The sequence below is a fragment of the Nicotiana tabacum genome, chromosome 16, assembly GCF_000715075.1.
Source record: "Nicotiana tabacum cultivar K326 chromosome 16, ASM71507v2, whole genome shotgun sequence".
Classification (NCBI taxonomy): domain Eukaryota; kingdom Viridiplantae; phylum Streptophyta; class Magnoliopsida; order Solanales; family Solanaceae; genus Nicotiana; species Nicotiana tabacum.
This window is the reverse complement of record NC_134095.1, coordinates 106915346-106936303: the sequence shown is the minus strand read 5'-3', so window position 1 is coordinate 106936303 and position 20958 is coordinate 106915346.

Here is a 20958-nt window from a genome sequence, read left to right as displayed (position 1 = left end):
GCAAATGAGGAAGCTGGTGAAAGATGGTGTGCCCATAAGTGATAAGGAGATCCCTATGGTAGAGGTGAAAGAGGAAACACCAGATCAACCTGGTTCACTGGTTAGACGGTCTCAGAAAAAGAAGTAGCCTGCTTCAGTAGAAAAGGCTTCAACCTCTAGCCCCAAGTTGAAGGATGTTGTGAGTGAGTTCTCGATGTATGACGAGGATATATTAGTCAAAACCAAGGGAAAAGAGAAATCCAGTGGTGGGAAATCCAGCAAACAAAAGTCTAAAATTGTTTAGGAACCTGGTTCTGTGAAGAGGATAAGAAGTGAAGTCAGCCTTGGCTCAGAACGCCTGAGGCACCAAAAAGTTCTGCTGGGTCATACTTTTGACCCAGTAATTGATCATAGGCTAAAAACTCGTGTTTTAGTCGTTGTAACAACACTTTAATTATTGCATTTTACAAAGGTTTGAGCTTAAATGATAATGAATTGTACTAAATTCATGCTTTATGCCTTACAGGAAGCTAATCCGACTTAAGAATTAACTTTGGGATGAATTTGATTGATTTGGGGCTTTGAAGTTCTGAGTAAAAGCTAAATAAATCAAGTCGGGATCGTGTTCGGGGGTCGCAAAGCAAGCCTGGATACCAAAACAAATGAAAAAATGAAGCAGCGCAAAATATTGCACTGCCGCACCGCGTGGAGTGCCGCGGCAGTGCAAATATTTTCGCTGCATTGTTTTGCCCCGTTAAAATGCATTTTGCCTCTGTCCAATTCATGTACGCGTCGTACGGGGCGTCGCGGGTGTGTAAAAATCACAAAATTATTCTATTTCGGACTAAAAAGGGCATACTTGTCAAAACCCATTCCTACATGATTAAAACGGCAAAAGCAGTGCCATTATTGGGGCAGGCCTATTTTTGGAGAGAAAAAGAAGAAGGAGATTCATCTTGAAGAAGAGAATCAAGGAGGAACATCAACTTAGAGCAAGAATTAAAAGAGTTTTTCTAAACCTTCTCCTAGTATTTACTCATATTATGTTTAAGATTTTTATTGTTGATGTTTGTATCATTATGAGTGGCTAAAAATCCAAATACTCTGGGGTTATGGGTGTTAGATGATCATGTTGTTTGAAGCTTAGATTGATGATCTTGAAATTATTGTTAAGGGTTGTTTATTTGATTCCGTTGTTAATTATTTTACTGCGTAGCTAACAGTGAAGTACTATTTACGAATCTTGAGTTAAACTTGAAAAAGGAAATTCTTGATTGCATATAGAATCAAAATAGAGCAAGATCGGGATCCTAGGCATCGGGTGAAAGATTCGCGATTAAGATAGAACTATACTTAATTGCCTTGTTTGGTTGAGAAATAGGACTTGTAAATGCATTTGAGTTAATATTAATACCATAGAAATATAGGTGTTAATTTAACTTGAATAGGCGCATAAGAAATCGACAGATTCTTATGGGTATTATCAACCCTATAATCAATAACCCAGATAATTTAATAAATTATTTTTAAGCTAAAAATGTAGCATGATCTCTAGCAAGCCCATAACCCCGGGATATCTCTTTTATTAATTGTTTAAAGAAAAATTCATAAGTGGCGTAGTAACTTTGCATTGTATTATTGTTTGTCTATTAGTTAAATTGTAAATTGGTTATTTATGTATTTTGTGATGAATTAGCTTGAATCGATAATTGTTTGAGTTTGCATCGGCCGTTAAGTTAATTACAAGTCCTCGTGGGAACGATACTCTACTTATTACTATATTACTTGAAGATTGCGTACACTTGCGTGAGTGTTTTGGTCGCAACAAGTTTTTTGTGCCATTGCCGGGGACTTGGAAATTAGCTACTTGACTAAGTTAAGCTTGTATCAGCTATTTGTTTAAGTATTAATTTTCAGTTCACTTTGTTTGTGTCACACAGGCTCTTCTCTTGAATGCGGAGAAGTAGAAGCACAGGCAATATCTTCCCTATTGATCCTGAAATTGAAAAAACACTTCATAGAGCGAGGAAGGAGTTGGAAGCTAGATACAAAACAGAAAGAGAGTTGGACATTTTAGTTCAACCATAGCCAACAGTGATGACAGGTAATGGAGGGCGTCCGGTGATAGAAGCTGCAAGGCCAAATCTTGCTAATATGACCCAGGCTATTGTCAGGCCTGATATCACTAGTCACTTTGAGCTTAAACAGTACATGGTACAATAGATTCAGTCCACTGGGCAATATGCAGGTCTATCTCATGAAGACCCGCAGAGGCACATTCAGAATTTTTTGAAAATCACGGATACTTACAACTATCCAAATGTTTCCAAGGACTATGTCAGGCTAACCTTGTTTCCTTTTTCATTGTTGGGGGAAGCTAAAGAATGGTTGCAGAAGGAGCCTGCTAATTCAATCCATACTTGGGATGATTTAGCAAAGAAATTCTTAATCAAGTTTTTCCCCACTAAAAAGACAAAGTCTTTGCGGAGCCAGATTCTTGGGTTTCAACAACGGGATGGTGAGACTCTTCGCCAAGCTTGGGAAAGATACAAGAAACTACTCCGAGACTGTCCACATCATTGTCAAACTGATGAGGTATTGGGCCATACTTTTGTTGATGGATTAGATGAGACTTCAAAGATGAATCTTGATTCAGCTTGTGGAGGTAGTTGCATGGTGAGACCATATAGTGAAATACAACTTCTGCTAAATAACTTCACTGCTAATGATCATAATTGGCAAGGTGAGGGAGAACCAAGGAGAGCAATGAAACAGAAAGCAATAGGGGTACTTGAACTTGATGATTTTTCAGCCATGAGAGCAGATATAGCAAAATTGGCAAATCAAATGAATAGAATGACAATGAACCAGACACAACAATTGCAATATGTTCAACAAATATCGATTTGTTGTGAAATGTGTGGTGACAATCACACAAGTGACATGTGCCCAATGAATCCTGAATCTATTTATTATGTTGGACAACAAAACAGAGGTCCGATGAACCAACAGGCACAATATGGGAACACTTACAATGCAAATTGGAGAAATCATCTTAATTTCTCTTGGGGTGGAAATCAATCAAATCAGAATCAATATAGACCCCAAGGAAATTTTAATCAACCTCAAAGGCCACCCCAACAGGTAGAAGAAAGTACAAATGATTTGTTGAAGAAATTGTTGCATGACAATCAACAACTCAGAATTGATTTCAGAAATCTTGAAAGGCAAATGGGACAGCTAGCTACAAATCAAAACACTAGACCTGCATGTGCTCTTCCAAGTGATACAGAAAAAAATCCGCAAGTTAGTGCAATTGCACTTAGAACTGGAAGGGAATTAGAAGAAGTTCCAAAAAAGAGAAAAGACAAACCTATACCTGATGGTGAATTGATTCCCAAAGCAAAACAGGAAGCAAAGAAAGATGATACAGTTTCAGCGCCTGTGAATGTTCCAAGGCCACCACCACCTTTTCCACAAAGATTGCAGAAAAAGAATGATGATCACATGTTCAACAAATTTCTCTCTATGTTGAATCAGATTCAATTGAATATTCCGTTGGTAGATGCGATTCGTGATATTCCAAAGTATGTCAAGTACATAAAAGATATTGTGGCTAACAAAAGGAGATTGACTGAATTTGAAATAGTTGCACTTACTGAGGAGTGCACTTCAAGGGTCCAAAATAAGCTTCCTCAAAAGCTTAAGGATCTTGGAAGCTTTACTATCCCTGTGAGAATAGACAATGTTGATGTAGGCCATGCACTTTGTGATTTGGGAGCAAACATAAATTTGATGCCATTGTCCTTGTACAAAAAATTGGGTTTGGGAGCTCCAAAACCCACCACTGTGATGTTGCAACTAGCAGACAGGTCCATAGCTTACCCGGAAGGGGTGATTGAAGATGTGCTGCTGAAAATTGGGAAATTCATTTTCCCGACTAATTTCATTATCTTAGATTTTGAAGCAGATGAAAAAGCTCCTATTAAATTGGGAAGAACTCTCTTGGCTACAGGTGATACTATAATTAAAGTAAGAGAGGGAAAAATGATCATGAGAGTTGACAACGAGGAAGCTGTTTTTAATGTATACAAAGCAATTCAACTTCCTCTCCATTATGAAGAATTGTCTATGATATCTGTCATGGAGATAGATGAGCAACTTATTGCCCCAAGTGTATATTTAAAGGATTCTTTAGAGAAAGCAATTGTGTTGTTCGAGAGTCTGGAGATTAATGATGAGGTTGAAGAGATGAAGCATATTTTGAATGTATCATGTGAATATATGAAAGGTTTAAATCCCTTTGAACCTTTGAACAGACCAAATGGTCCTCCTCCAAAGCCATCAATTGAAGAAGCTCCAAAATTGGAACTAAAGCCTTTACCTTCTCACCTTCATTATGCTTATTTGGGTAGTTCTGATACGTTACCTGTTATTATTTCTTCTGATTTGTCTGAATTGCAGGAGGAAAAATTGCTGAGAGTACTACGTGAGCATAAAAGAGCAATTGGGTGGACAATGTCTGACATAAGAGGTATTAGTCCAGTTTTTTGCATGCATAAAATTCTCATGGAGGAAGGACACAAGTCGAGCATAGAACAACAATGTCGCCTAAATCCCAACATGAAAGAGGTGGTAAGAAAAGAAGTGATTAAATGGCTTGATGCATGTATTATATTTCCAATCTCTGATAGCAAATGGGTAAGTCCAGTCCAATGTGTTCCAAAGAAAGGAGGAATGACCGTAGTGACAAATGAAAACAATGATCTGATTCCCATTCGAACTATTACTGGGTGGAGGATTTGCATAGATTATAGAAAATTGAATAATGCCACCCGAAAAGACCATTTTCCTCTCCCCTTTATTGACCAAATGCTTGATAGATTAGCTGGGCAAGAATACTACTGTTTTTTGGATGGTTACTCGGGATATAATCAGATTGTTATAGCCCTAGAGGACCAAGAGAAGACCACATTTACATGTCCCTATAGGACATATGCATTTAAAAGAATGTCATTTGGTTTTTGCAATGCACCTGCGACTTTTCAAAGGTGTATGATGGCTATTTTTACTGATATGGTTGAAAGATTTATGGAAGTATTTATGGATGATTTTTCTGTATTTGGATGTTCTTTTGATGAATGTTTAATGAATCTTGACAAGGTACTTGCTAGGTGCGAAGAAACAAATTTGGTACTAAATTGGGAAATGTCATTTCATGGTAAGAGAAGGCATAGTCCTAGGGCATAACGTGTCCAAGAATGGATTGCAGGTAGATACAACAAAGGTGGAAGCAATTGAAAAATTACCTCCACCAACATCAGTTAGAGGCATTCACAGTTTCTTGGGCCATGCAGGTTTTTATCGTCGTTTCATTAAAGATTTTTCAAAAATTTCATCTCCTTTGTGCAGGCTTCTTGAGAAACATACATCCTTCAAGTTTGATTATACTTGTCTGAAAGCATTTGATGAGCTAAAAAGAAGATTAGTTACTGCACCAATTATCATTGCTCCAGATTGGAAACTTCCATTTGAGTTGATGTGTGATGCAAGTGATATAGCCATTGGAGCTATTTTGGGGCAGCGAAAGGAGAAAATCTTTTACTCCATTCATTATGCGAGCAGACCTCTTAATCCAGTTCAAATGAATTACACTGTTACTGAAAAAGAGTTGCTCGCAGTAGTATGGGCATTTGATAAGTTCAGGTCTTATCTAGTGGGAACCAAAGTCATATTTTACACAGATCACTCAGCTATCATGTATTTATTTGCAAAGAAAGACGCCAAGCCAAGGTTAATCCGATGGGTTCTTCTTTTGCAGGAATTTGATTTGGAGATTCGAGATAAAAAAGGGACAGAGAATCAGGTTGCAGATCACTTATCCAGGCTGGAAAATCGAGGCCATGTCACTGAAGGAGAATCAATCAAAGGAACATTTCCTGACGAACATTTGCTAGCCATCACTTCAGATGAAACCCCGTGGTATGCTGATTATGTGAATTTCATTGCAAGTGGGGTGACTCTACCAGAATTCACAGCTGATCATAGAAGAAGATTCTTACATGATGTGAGGTTCTACATGTGGGACGAGCCTTTTCTATACAAGCAATGCGCAGATCAATTGGTAAGAAGGTGTGTCCCTGAGGAGGATATGAATGCAATATTGCTTGACTGTCATTCTTCTCTGTATGGAGGTCATCATGGTGGAGACAGAACTGCACAAAAGGTTTTGCATTTGGTTTTTATTGGCCAAAATTGTTTAAAGATGCACATGCTTTTGTTAAAAATTATGACAGGTGTCAAAGAACAGGTACAATCACGAAGAGGAACGAAATGCCTTTGCAAAATATTTTGGCAGTAGAGCTCTTTGATGTCTGGGGAATTGATTTCATGGGACCATTTCCATATTCTAATGGGCACAAATACATTTTGGTTACAGTCGATTATATGTCTAAGTGGGTTGAGGCAATTGCTCTCCCTACTAATGATGCAAATGTAGTGATAAGTTTCGTAAAGAAGCACATTTTCACACGCTTTGGAACTCTAAGGGTGTTGATAAGTGATGGAGGAACACACTTTTGCAACAAATTGTTGAAAAATATTCTAGAAAAATATAGGGTAAGACACAAGGTTGCTACTACATACCACCCTCAAACGAGTGGTCAAGTTGAAGTGTCAAACAGGGAAGTAAAACAGATTTTGGAGAAAATAGTGAGTGCAAATAGGAAAGATTGGTCCGGTAAGTTAGAAGATGCATTGTGGGCTTACCGAACTGCATACAAGACTCCAATAGGTACTTCTCCGTAAAGGTTGGTTTATAGAAAGGCATGTCATTTACCCGTTGAGCTAGAACACAAAGCTTATTGGGAAATCAAAAAGCTAAATATGGATATGGACTTAGCCGATGAAAAAAGACTGCTACAACTCAATGAACTTGATGAGTTTCGGTTGCATGCTTATGAAAATGCCAAGTTATATAAAGAAAAGACCAAGAGGTGGCATGACAAGCACATCTAACATCGTAAGTTGAGCCGGGTCAAGAAGTTCTCTTGTTTAATTCAAGGCTAAAGCTTTTTCCTGGAAAGCTTAAGTCCCGTTTGGCAGGCCCTTTCGTTGTGGTAAGTGTGACTCCTCATGGAACAGTTGAATTGCGGGACATAAATTCAAGTGGTACATTCTTGGTGAATGGGCAGCGAGTAAAACACTATTGGGGTGGTGATATTAAATGTCACAAGACCTCGATAGATTTGGTTGATGCATAATGATGTGTTGAGTCGTGCCGCGACGTTAAATTAGGCGCTTGTTGGGAGGCAACCCAATGACTAACATCACTAACTTTTAATTGTAGTTTAAAATTATTAGATTTTATGTGTATAATGTTTTTAGTCAGGTGCAACCAGGAATTTGGCATAAAATCAGTGTACAATGATGTAAGGGGTGAATGGTGAGCTAAAAAATCAAAAAATATGCTAACTCTGTGAAAAATTGGCCTACCGCATCGCATGGGGTGTCGTGTCACACACCGCACCAGGCAAAATTGCACAGATGAGGCAGAATACAAAATTTTCGGAGCAACTAAGAAATTTGGCCTACCGCGCCGCGGGGTGCGCCGCGTGGGGCGTCGCGGCAGGCCAGTTTTATATATAATTTTTTTTTGCTTAAATCCGAACCCCCCTCCCTTTATTTCATTATTTCACTCCCCAAACTCTCTTCTTCTCTATCACTAAACTCAAGCACCCCAACCAAACAAATTCATTCAAAGATTCATCCACAAATCCTTCTTCTTCTTGCAAGGTAAGTATTCTCTTCTCTCTTTTCCTTCAAACTAGTAGTATTTCATTTTGTATTTCTTTCTTATTTTCAAGTATATTTGTATAAACCCTAGCAAGAATTGTGTTCATAATCTTCTTTTAGTTTCTTTTGTTAATATTGTTAAAAATAGTATTAGAAACTTAGCTTGTATATTCTTTTTGGGGTTATGGAGGATTTGAAGGTGTGTTGAGGTGAAATGAGTTGAGTTTCTTGTTGAAGATTGTTAAGGAGTGTACTAATCCAAAAAAATGCATATAAAAAGTGAAAAATTGTGTATTGAATATTATTGTGAAGATGTGGTGATGTCATAGTTGTGATGAGAGGCATATTGGTGTTGTTGATATGGTGATTAGGCCTCTTTTGAAGTTGAAATTTTAAGAAAAAAAAGACATGCTTACAATGTGTTTGTTAAAATGCCTAAGTGACATAAAATTGAGTAATGTTGCAAATTGAGAAACAAATTGCATTGTGAGATGTTATTATTGATAACAACTATAACATTAGGCCAAGCCGTGATTTTTTTGCTTTCTTTATGTAAAAATGAGATGTAAGATTCATGCTAATGTGCCTATGTAGTATATTTTATATATAAATTTTGAATTTTGTAAAATAGACAAATTTCTTTTTATGTTTATGTTTAATATTAATTTAGCTTGTAAAATCTAGCTTAGTTTTTGATTTTTATTTTATTTTTAATTGTTGCAAGTCTCTTTAATGATTGGGTAGGCCGATAAGCATTATATCATTCTAATTGAAGAACAGGGTAGTCTGAATCCCTGTTATACATCCTAAGTGTCAACATGATATAACATAAGTGTGGGGTATTTAATCCACTTGCTCTTAAAATAATTGTCTATCTTTAACTAATATATCATGTTGTGTAGGTATAATATCTCGGCGCCCAAGCAAAAGATCAAACGCTGGCCTAACTGAGGCTGCATCTACTAGCCGACGTGGAGGTAGAAGGGCACCACCTCCGGCACCAGTGGAGGAGGAAGAGGAACACTTTGACCCTGATGCAGATGAGGTGCCAGAGTGTAAATATGGCATCAGGGCTATTCCAGCCCATACAATACAATGGTTCCAATCCTTCGTCCCTGCTGTGCCACCAACCCCAAAAATTGCCATAGATGAAGCAAAGCTTGCCCGTAAGTATAATGCCATATATACTGATATTCGAGCTTTGGGTTTTGAAGGGTTTTTTCGCCAAGGTGATAGTGTGAACATCAACTTGGTAAAAGAATTTTATGCCAATTGGCAACCGGGCGGTGATTTAGATGCCAACTATCAAGTTAGGGTCAGAAATATAGTGATCCCATTTTCGTCAAAGGTCATAAATCAAATAATGGGTTTCATGGAACATTCACATAAGTTGTTCCAGAGGTTCGTGCGTAGACCAGATTACCCAGACATCCGCAGATAGCTATGTGGTGAAGATTCCTTTGCCTTGTGGACTAGAGTTACAAATGAGTGTCACAAGGAAATGAAAAAAGGAACATTCCAGCGTCCTGCACGAGTCATTTTGAAGATAATAAATGCCAAAATCATGCCAACACAAAGTGATACAGACGTATCAAAACTAAAGGTTTGCTTGATTTATGCATTTTTAACAGGAATGCAGGTGGATCTTAGGAAAATTATGCTGGAACACATGTCAAAGGTGAGACCTTTTCGAGGATGCCGCCTACACTATCCAAGTATAATTACTTGGTTATTGCGGACGCACTTCATTGAAGAAGAGTATCACTATGATCGGCGGATAGAAGTAACATATCCTATCAGGGCGCTTGATGTCATGACTGTGATAGATCTGCCTGCAGCTGCACTTAACCCCGATCAAAGGTTTGTCCGAGTGGAAGAGACTTTGCAGATATTATTTGCTGACCTGCGCCTTCGCGCTTCTAGAGGGGAACTGAACTTGGAAGAGTTGCAACAAAATCACCCTTTATCTCCTTTCACACAACAGAGGTTAGGAATGGCTCAGCATGGACAAATCCCACCGGATGAAGATGTGAACTCTATTCCCTCAGATGACGAAGAATATTTGCGCACCTTTGAGGATGACGATGCTTAGGACAATGGCCTCAGGGAGTCTTTTCTGATCTATTTTTTATCTTTTCGCATTAGGGACGATAAAATTTTTTTAAGTGTGGGGTGGTTGGCCCCTATTGTAATGTACTTACTTTTATATTTTCATATTTTGTTTGATTGAGTTTAGTTATTTTGTTTGATTTTGTTTAGTTTGTTAAAATTGCTTTTAGTTTGTTTTGTTAGAATATAGTGTTGATAGATAGTAAGCAATCATAATTTCGGTATAGATCCCTCTTGGATTTTCTTGTTAAAAAATAAAGTCGGAAAAAAAAAATCCATCAGAAAAATTCGAAATTATTGAGTTTGCAATTTTGTTTTATTTTCAGTTTAGTGTATGCTAGTTTTGGTTTAAATTAAAACTTTCCCCTTGGTTTTTCTTTACACCACGGTTGTTTTCCAAGGGTGTATTTGAACCGGGTATAGTGTAATTTTTTATTTCAATTGAATAAAAAGTTCCTAACTTACAGAGTTAATCTCCTCAAATGCACATGCTTTAGAAGTTATATGTACCTTATTTGTGATATTCAAATCTCAGTTCTTGATTCTAAATTAAGTGCCTTAAATTGTGTATTTATAACTATGCTTAACTGCTTTGACTAGAGAGTCAAGAAAGATCCAAGCTTGAATGAGTTGTGTGCCAATGTGTGAGTGAGGTTGTTGAAATATTCTGTGTGTAACAATTGATATCTAGAACTTGCCCTCAAGTGTTTTGCAAAGTGAAATAGTAGCATTATTCAGTTTAGGAGATGATATAGGCATTTCTTTGTTGAATCAGTTTGATAATTATCTCCACCTAATTGTATATATCTTAGTCAAATCTTTTGATCTGTTAATCATATTTCTTTGGCATCCGCATTATAAACCTTACCAATTTATGTATATATATTAGTTGTTTGAACCTCTATCTCTTATGAGCACTTAGTCTTGTTTTAATATTGTTAAAGTTGAGAAGAGATTTGTTGGTTTATTAAAGGTTGTTTATTTGAAAAAAAAAAGAGTGAAGAATAATTCATATATGTATATATATAGGGGGTGAATTTTCAGTAGTAACATTCCCTAACTTATGGTGCTTAAAGAAAAAGGGATTTGTTGTTAGTATGAAAAATCTCAAAAAGGTTGGAGATGGTTTAACATAAGAGTAATGCTGAAATTGTGAAATGAAATGGTGTATATATGAAGTGCTCAAAGAGATGTAGCCACTACATTCTATATTTATCACACTCTTCCTCAGCCTGCATTACAACCAATTAAAGTCCTATTTGATCCTTGATTGAATAAGCTCAATTAGTAGAGTATTACACTAGGGGCAAACATATGGTATGTCATCTGTTGCACATGAATTTTAATTCTGAGAGCGAGTTAATTCTTCCTATTTTGAGTTCCTAAATATTTGTGAATACTATGTTGAGATGAACTAATCTATATTAGTTGTGGGAGGGCACATGATTTGTGAAAGCAAGGAAACATTTTGACCTTTGTGTTAGAGTAAGTGAGCAAGTTATGAAAATGCGTGGCACTTGTGAGTCATGTCTTGAGGATTGAACTATTATGAATTGGTACTTAACTGTTGGCATGTGTTGTTAGAGAAATTGTTTGATAAAAAGGTCGTCCTTATGTGAAATGTATGTTAATTGCTCGAGGACGAGCAATGGTCTAAGTGTGGGGTGTTGATCATAGGCTAAAAACTCGTGTTTTAGTCGTTGTAACAACACTTTAATTATTGCATTTTACAAAGGTTTGAGCTTAAATGATCATGAATTGTACTAAATTCATGCTTTATGCCTTGCAGGAAGCTAATCCGACTTAAGAATTAACTTTGGGATGAATTTGATTGATTTGGGGCTTTGAAGTCTGAGTAAAAGCTAAATAAATCAAGTCGGGATCGTGTTCGGGGGGTCGCAAAGCAAGCCCGGATAGCAAAACAAATGAAAAAATGAAGCAGCACAAAATTTTGCACTGTCGCGCCGCGGGGGGCGCCACGACAGTGCAAATATTTTCGCTGCATTGTTTTGCTTCGTTAAAATGCATTTTGCCTCTGTCCAATCCATGTACGCGTCGCACGAGGCACCGCGGGGCGCACCGCGGGTGTATAAAAATCACAAAATTATTCTATTTCGGACTAAAAGGGCATACTTGTCAAAACCCCTTCCTACACGATTAAAAAGGCAAAAGCAGTGCCATTATTGGGGCAGACCTGTTTTTGGAGAGAAAAAGAAGAAGGAGATTCATCTTGAAGAAGAGAATCAAGGAGGAACATCAACTTGGAACGAGGATTAAAAGAGTTGTTCTAAATCTTCTCCTAGTATTTACTCATATTATGTTTAAGATTTTTATTGTTAATGTTTGTATCATTATGAGTGGCTAAAAATCCAAATATTCTGGGGTTATGAGTGTTAGATGATTATGTTGTTTGAAGCTTAGATTGATGATCTTGAAATTATTGTTAAGGGTTGTTTATTTGATTCTGTTGTTAATTATTTTACTGCGTAGCTAACAGTGAAATACATTTACGAATCTTGAGTTAAACTTGAAAAAGGAAATTCTTGATTGCATATAGAATCAAATAGAGCAAGATCGGGATCCTAGGCATCGGGTGAAAGATTCGCGATTAAGATAGAACTATACTTAATTGCCTTGTTTGGTTGAGAAATAGGACTTGTAAATGCATTTGAGTTAATATTAATACCATAGAAATATAGGTGTTAATTTAACTTGAATAGGTGCATAAGAAATCGACAGATTCTTATGGGTATTATCAACCCTATAATCAATAACCCAGATAATTTAATAAATTATTTTTAAGCTAAAAACGTAGCATGATCTCTAGAAAGCCCTTAACCCCGGGATATCTCTTTTATTAATTGTTAAAAGAAAAATTCATAAGTGGCGTAGTAACTTTGCGTTGTATTATTGTTTGTCTACTAGTTAAATTGTAAATTTGTTATTTATGTATTTTGTGATGAATTAGCTTGAATCGATAATTGTTTGAGTTTGCATCAGTCGTTAAGTTAATCACAAGTCCTCGTGGGAACGATACTCTACTTATTACTATATTACTTGAAGATCACGTACACTTGCGTGAGTGTTTTGGTCGCAACAGTAATCTTTGAGATGGCTGGTATGCGACAAATTCTTGAAATGGTTGAGTTTCAACAATGGGCGCATCTATTCCAAATAGATGCACCTAAGGCATATGAGGATGAGGTATAAAGCTTCTTCGCTAGCCTCTTTCCTGTTGAGACAGACCACATCTGTGCTTTAGTGAATGGAGTAGATATCGTGTTCGATGTAAAGTTGCTTGGAGAAATTCTTAAAGTTCCTACAACTGCTGTGTCCAGTGTAAAGGATGTGTGTCAGTTTAACTTCAGAAATGCCGTGGTAAAAGACAATGCAAATCAAAAAGGGGACCAGATCCATAAGAAAGCGTTACTCCCTGTCTATCAGCTATTGTTCGAATTGGTAAACAAAGTTCTATTGCCTCGAGCTGAGAGGAGTTTAGTGACTTCTAAGTCTGACTTGTTCTTGATGGAGCAACTAGATAGCTTTACTCCAGTAAGCCTGTCTGTTATTATGATTGAACACATGCAAAAAGTTGCCACCTTCAAAGATGGTAATCATGGCCTTCCTTACGGGTTCTTGCTTACGCGAGTGTTTAAATTCTTTGAGGTACCACAGGGGCCAGGCAAGATGGGGACTAAAAAGCAGACTTTCTCACAGACAACATTGGAAGAATGCGAGTTCATAGAAAAGAATGGGGGAGTAGGAAGTACATCAACCGTCTCACAACTTATTAATGCTCAGAACAGTGCAGCTGAGGAGATTCTTCGATTGAAGGCCATGAATGCTATCCTGGAAGGTCAGCAAGCCTAAGGGGTTCCAGCGTCAAATGATGAAGTAGCTCGTTTGACAAAAGAGAATGCTGATCTTAGGGCGCAAGTAGAGAACCTGAAAGCAGAACTGTTCAATGAACAAAAGTCAGCCAATGCCCGAGTAAACCTTGTTCTCCAAACACTTGCTGCAGCTTCCAAGCCCTCTACTCCTAGTGCCCCCTAAGTACCCCTTCAGTGCCCAATTTCTGGAAATGTTCTTTTAAGTTTTTTTGTGTTGTTTGCCAGATGTTTTGTTCTTTTTTTTATGTGGTTGGGATGAAACAATATTGCTCCCATCTTAACAGTCCAATGTTGCCTTTACCTTTTAAGAAAAGGCATATAATTTTTTTTATCAATATCAAATCTATCCTCTCTTATTGTCTCATTGCTTAAATTCTATGTTTCTCTTCTCTATCATGTTGTGTGCACATATGTGGCATGAGTTAGCTCGGCTAGACTTCTTTATGTTGTTTATCTGTTTGTGTCTTTTTAATGATGCCAAAAGGGGGAATAATAATAACTAAGTACTAAGTGTGTAGGAGATAACATGTGTTATGAAAGGCATAGAGTCAGGGGGAACCAGTCTGTGTTTTCCTGTTACTTAATCTGGTTCTTACTGCTCTAAATCCACTCTATAAATGTTAAGTTTGTCATCATCAAAAAGGGGGAAATTGATAGGTTTTAAATGTTCTTGCCTTATGTTTTGATGATCTAACAAACTTACTGTTAAGAACCAGATAGGGAACCCGACTTACTCGGACTATACTGCAAGCTTAACGAATTCCAGCTAAATGTGAATTGCTATAGCTTCAGGAGATAGGTAACCAAACAAGGACCTGATACCCATGTGGTTCCCTTATAGCAGTACAAAGTCAATTGGACACAGCTAGAAGTGACGTGACCGCCTGCACTGTTTCTGCCTTGCCTGCACTGCAGTGTTTCCAGTGCCCACTTATTCCTGGACCAACTAAAGTGCTTACATTATTTCAAGTGATGTCATCAAGGTGTATCAACAATGAGTTTATATCAAAACATCACTTGAACATTTCTGTTTCTCATTCAAGCCTTTTGCAAAACAGAGAAATCAATTCTTACAAGCTTGAAGAACAAAGTTAAACGCTACTACGGACTAGTTCCTAAAGTTAGTATTTTGTTGTCCTTAGTTGAGTTGTAACTTTGTGATTGTTCTTATTGTATCTCCTAAACTGCTTAGCCAGAAGCGTTGATTAGGAATCCTCTTGTAAAATCCGTAAACTCTCTGAGCTTATGGTGTGACTAGGTTAGAGTGATTAAAGTCTTTGTCACTAGAGAGTGACAAAGTGGCTTGTGGTGAGAGTATCACAAGTTAGTCAAAGTCTTTGTAACTAGAGAGTCACAAAGTGGCTTGTGGTGAGAGTGCCACAAGTTAGTTGAGTTGAATCCTTTGTAATAGAGGTATTACAAAGTGGCTTGTAATAGGTGTTTACAAGTTAGTGAAGTTGAAAGCCTACAAGTGTAGGTCGTAGTTTTTGTCCCCTTGAGTTGGGATTTATCCACGTAAAAATCTTGTGTCTCACTTACTTACAGTTTTACTATTATTCTCAGCATAACCTCATAGAGGACCAGATACTCTACTGTTTGGTGGACTCATACAAACTAACAAAAAGGAAAAGGCCGACAAGTAGTCTCGTCTAAATGACGATCCAGGAATAACTGGATTCAGCCATATCGGGGCGGGATGACCTTGACTGGAAATATACTGCGCTGAAGTCCAAATTTGAGGCAACCTCGATTGATTTCTCTGAGGTCGAAGAAAGGTTGGCCTAGTATAAAACTGAGGTAGAGATAAATGAGGCCCGTTTAATAAAGAAGGCCGAATATATAAAGTGGTTGTCCCAGAGGGAGACCCTAGAATAGATTCACGCTTGGGGATTTGATCTGTTGGCCGAGGCAAAAGAACTTTATGAGCCCGAAGGTTCTGGTGTCGAGTCGAGCTCCGATGAAGATCAGGCAGAGATGCCTTAGCTCTTTTTTGTTTCTTTTTTATACATTTCCTTTTTTGCTTATTTTGAGGTTGTTTTATCATGCCTTTGTATTTTGAAATTTATATAAAAAATTTCCTTTAGCAACACCATGTTTTTTACTTTTCAGCATCTATTTGCAATTTTTTTATTTGCGGATCGTCCTTGATGCCTTAGCATAGAATCAGATGTGATCTGGAGCATTCGTTCTCTGCAAGCCCGAATGAGGCCCTATTTCAATGGTAACTCCAGATTGTTCGTGGCTTCAAAATTTCGATAAAAATTGAAGGCCTTTGAGATACTTGTTTCAGTCATATAGGATGGTGTTTTGCCGAGGGTATCCTTTTAATAGGTTTTAATTATACTTAAGGGCCTTACTTTCTGAGTATGGATTTCAGGCCTCTCCGGGCTATTTTAGGTGGGCCGTAGTCTTTCATGTTCGGGACCTACCTAATAGTCTTGGTGCCTCCAAGATTCGATAGCCCGAGCCATCCGATATTTTTATTAGACGATAGATAGTGATAAAGTATAAAGAAAGCAAAGATTTCTTTCATTATTTTGTATATAAAGTACATAATTGGAGGCTCATACGCCTTGTGTCGTGGTTAAAGTGGTCTACATAGGCACGATTCGTTTGACCGTTTGACCCTTACAACGAATCCTAACTACCAAGCCTTGGCTTTAATTATTAAGTTATTGCACCTTCTAAAGATCCAAGATCCTGACCTAGGGGTAATGGCCCCCAGTCTTTGAGGCCGAACTTGTGAACAACTCCGATTTTAGGCCGGCCTTTGAAACTAAGGTAGCACTTTTACTGTTGCCACGTTAAAAACCTTGCCGAAAACCCATTTCGTAAAAAAATCGGTTCAAGGAAAAAAGAGTACAACATGTGCTTTCTGACCTAATAGTCACATTTTCCTTTGGTCGAGTACCTGCATATGTTAGTCTGTAATATAACGAAATTAAAAAGGGAATTAAGTTCGTACCTTAGCAGTAGTACCGCTTTAAGTATGCCATGTGCTAGTTGTTTGATAGTTGTAAATTGTTCTCAACTCGAGTTTATACGAGCCTTTCTCGGTTATTCCAGCAACTTTAGATAACCCTTCCCAATTAGGGCCTATTTCCCATCGTTTGGGCTCCTGGTGTAGTGTTACTTTTCTTAATACCATGTCCCCGACTTGAAAATATCAAAGGTTAGCTCTTAGGTTGAAATATCTCTCTACTTGCTGCTTCTAGGCGGCCAACCGAACCAGAACGACTTCCCTCCTTTCGTCTAATAATTCTAGGCTCGCGGTCATGGCCTTGCCGTTTGACATTTTGTTAGCATACCGGAACTTGAGGCTCGGTTCCCCTACCTCGATCAGGATTAAGTCTTCCACTCTATAGACTAGATAGAAGAAGGTCGCTTCGGTACTGGACTTCAAAGTCATTCGATATGCCCATAAGACTTCGGGCAAGATTTCCTTCCACTTTCCTTTTGAATCGGTCAATCTCTTTTTCAAGTTTTGGAGTATAGTTTTGTTCGTAGATTCCGCTTGCCCGTTCCCACTGGGGTGGTAAGGTGTTGATAATATCTTCTTAATATTGTGGTATTCGAAAAACTTACTTACGTTGCTGCCGATGAATTGTTTTCCATTGTCGCAAACGATCTCAACCGGTATCCCAAATCGACATATTATGCGATCCCAGACGAAGCCGGTGACCTTTTTCTCCCGGACCTTCTCGAACGCCTGAGCCTTTACCTAGTTGGAAAAATAATCGGTCATGAGTAGTATATATTGGGCTTTACCTAGCACCCATGGCAGGGGACCGACGATGTCCATCCCCCATTTCATGAACGACCAAGGCAACAGGACCGGGTGAAGCATCTCTCCCAGTTGATGAATCATTGGTGCGTGTCTTTGACATTCATTGCATTTCCGTACGAAGTCTTTAGCATCTTTCTCCATTTCATTCCAACAGTAACCAGCTCTGATCAACTTCCAAACCAGGGATTCTGCCCTCGAGTGGTTCCCGCAAGTGCACCCGTGGACCTCTCTCATGGCGTATTCGGTCTCTCTTGGACCCAAGCACCTAGCTAGCAGGCCGAAGAAGGATCTTCTAAACAATTTCAACTCGACCAAACTGAACCTGTCGTCTTTGGTGCGCAGGGCTTTCGATTCATTAGGATCCGATGGCAGTTTTCTTGTCTTCAGGTAGTCTATGTATTTATTTCTCTAATCCCAAGTCAAACTTGTCAAGTTTACCTCGGTGTGACCTTCTTCTACCACCGAGTTCATCAGCTGTACCACTGACCCCAAGTCGAATTCATCAGGGTCGACAAACGACCCCAAGTTGGCCAGTGCATCGGCCTCACTATTTTGATCCCGAGGTACATGCTGCAAAATCCATTCCTTGAATTAGTGTAGGGTCACCTGCAATTTGTCCAAGTACCTCCGCATCCGTTCCTTTTTTACTTAGAACATTCCATTGACTTGATTTACAACAATGAGGGAGTCATATTTGGCTTAAATCACTTCGGCCCCGAGGCTATTATGCAGTTCTAAGCTTACAATCATAGCCTCACACTCGGCTTCATTGTTAGTCAATTTTAAAGTTCTAATGGACTGTCTAATTATGTTACCCGAAGGTGGTTTTAATATGATACCGAGCTCGGGCCCTTTCGCATTGGAGGCACTGTCCGTGAATATGGTCCAGATCCCCGAGCTAGTCCCCGAAGTGAGCAGCGATTTCCTTTCGACCTCGGGTATCAAGACCGGCGTAAAGTCGGCCACAAAGTCTGACAAAATATAAGATTTTATGGCAGTCTGGGGGTTGTACATGATATCATACCCGCTAATCTCTATAGCCCATTTGGCCAACCGACCTGAGAGCTCGGGCTTATGCATGACATTCCTCAGCGGGTAAGAGGTCACGACACATATGGGGTTGCATTGAAAGTACGATTTTAATTTTCTAGAAGTGCTCAGTATGGCGAGCACTAATTTTTTATGTGAGGATACCTTGTTTCGGCATTACCTAGGGTTCTACTAACATAACAAATAGGAAATTGTGTACCTTATTCCTCCCGGACTAGAGCACCACTTACCGCCACCTCGAAAACTGCCAAGTAGAGGTACATCTATTCGTATGCCTTCAGAGTGTTCAACAAAGGGGGTCTCGATAGGTATCACTTGAGTTTTTTCAAAGCTTTCTGGCATTCCGGAGTCCAAGAAAAATTGTTCTTCTTTTTCAATAGTGATAAAAGCCGATGACTCTTATCCGACGATCTCGAGATGAACCGACCTAATGCTGGTATCCACCCAGTCAGTCTTTGTAGTGCCTTGACGTTATCAACTACGGTGATATCCTCTATGGCTTTTATTTTGTCGATGTTGATCTTTATTCCCCAATTAGATACCATGAATCCGAGAAACTTTCCCGAGCCGACCCCAAATGCACACTTATCCGGGTTTAGCTCCATGTTGTACTTCCTCAATATGTCGATGGTTTCCTACAAATGTTTCAAATGGTCCTCTATTCACAGGGACTTGACCAACATATCGTCAATATAAACTTCCATTGATTTTCCTATTTGTTCTTCGAACATCCGATTGACTAGGCGTTGGTATGTGGCATCGGCGTTCTTTAATCCAAACGACATTATGTTATAGCAGTAGGTGCCAAACTTGATTATGAAAGAAGTCTTTTCTTGATCACCCAGGTCCATCCGAATTTGGTTGTACCCGGAGTAGGCGTCGAGAAAACTGAGTATCTCGTGCCGACCATCGCGTCGACCATTCGATTGATGTTAGGAAAAGGGAAAGAGTCCTTTGGACATGCCTTGTTTAGATCTTTATAATCTACACACATCCTCAGTTTATTTCCTTTTTTAGGTACTACCACTACATTAGCTAACTAATTCGGGTATTTAACTTCTCGAATGGAACCTATTTTCAGAAGTTTAGATACCTCGTCCTTGATGAATGAGTGTTTGATCTCGGACTGTAGCCTTCTCTTCTACTTAACCGGATGGAACTTCGGATCCAAGCTTAACTTGTGAGTGGTTACCTCCGGTGGGATCCCTATCAAGTCTAGATGGGACCAGGCAAAATAATCGGTGTTAGCTATAACTCCTCGATCAATATAACTTGCTCCAACTCCTCGATTGTCAATTTAGTGGCGTTGGTATCATCGGGTGCTATAAATGATCTTGGGACATTGTAATCGTCCTCATCGTCCGCTCCGTGCTTTTTTTGTTTCTCTGACTCGGTTGAGACTGGCATCATTGATTGCTATTTAGTTTCTTCTTTTCTGGTCGGCTCTGCACTTTTTGATGTTGAAACCGCGGGTACCAGGATCATTTCATTGACAATGAACATTTCCCTTGCGGTCGCCTGTTCTCCATAGACTGTTTTGACTCCTCCCAGAGTGGGAAATTGCAGCGCCTGGTGTAAGGTCGAAGGCACCGCCCTCATGTTGTGGACCCACGGCCTTCCAAACAAAGCATTGTACCTCATATCTCCTTCGATCACGTAGAAATTTATTTCTTGGGTGGTCCCAACAGTGTTTACCGGTATTATCTCACCTTTCGTGGTCTCACATACCATGTTGAATCCATTTAATACCCGAACTGTTAGTACAATTTGATCTTGTAACCCTAGTTGCTCTACGATCCTCGATCTGATGATGTTGGTCGAGCTATCTGGATCAATCAACACACACTTAACCCGAGATTTATTGATAAGTACAGATATTACTGGTGCATCATTGTAAGACTGTACGATGCCCTTGGCGTCTTCGTCACTGAACGAGATAGCTCATTCCGGGATGTAATCCTGGGTGAGTTTTTCCCTCATGATAGATACTTTAGTGCATTTTATCATTGGACCTTGGGGACATCGATTCCCCCAATGATCATGTTGATTACGTGCTGAGGCTCCTCTTGCTCGACCTATTTGTTGTCGTCCCTGTTTCTGAAGTTGTTTTTCGCTCTCTCACTTAGGAATTCTCGGAGGTGCCCATTGTTGAACAATCGAGAAACTTCTTCTCTTAACTGACGGAAATATTTGGTCCAATGATCTGAGTACCGTGGTACTTACACATCAAATTAGAATCTCTATAGGCAAGGTCGGACTGCAATGGTCGGGGCCACTTGGTCTCTTTGGTGCGCCCTATGGCTTACAATATGCTTGCAGCGTCCCCGTTGAAATTATACTCCGTTAATT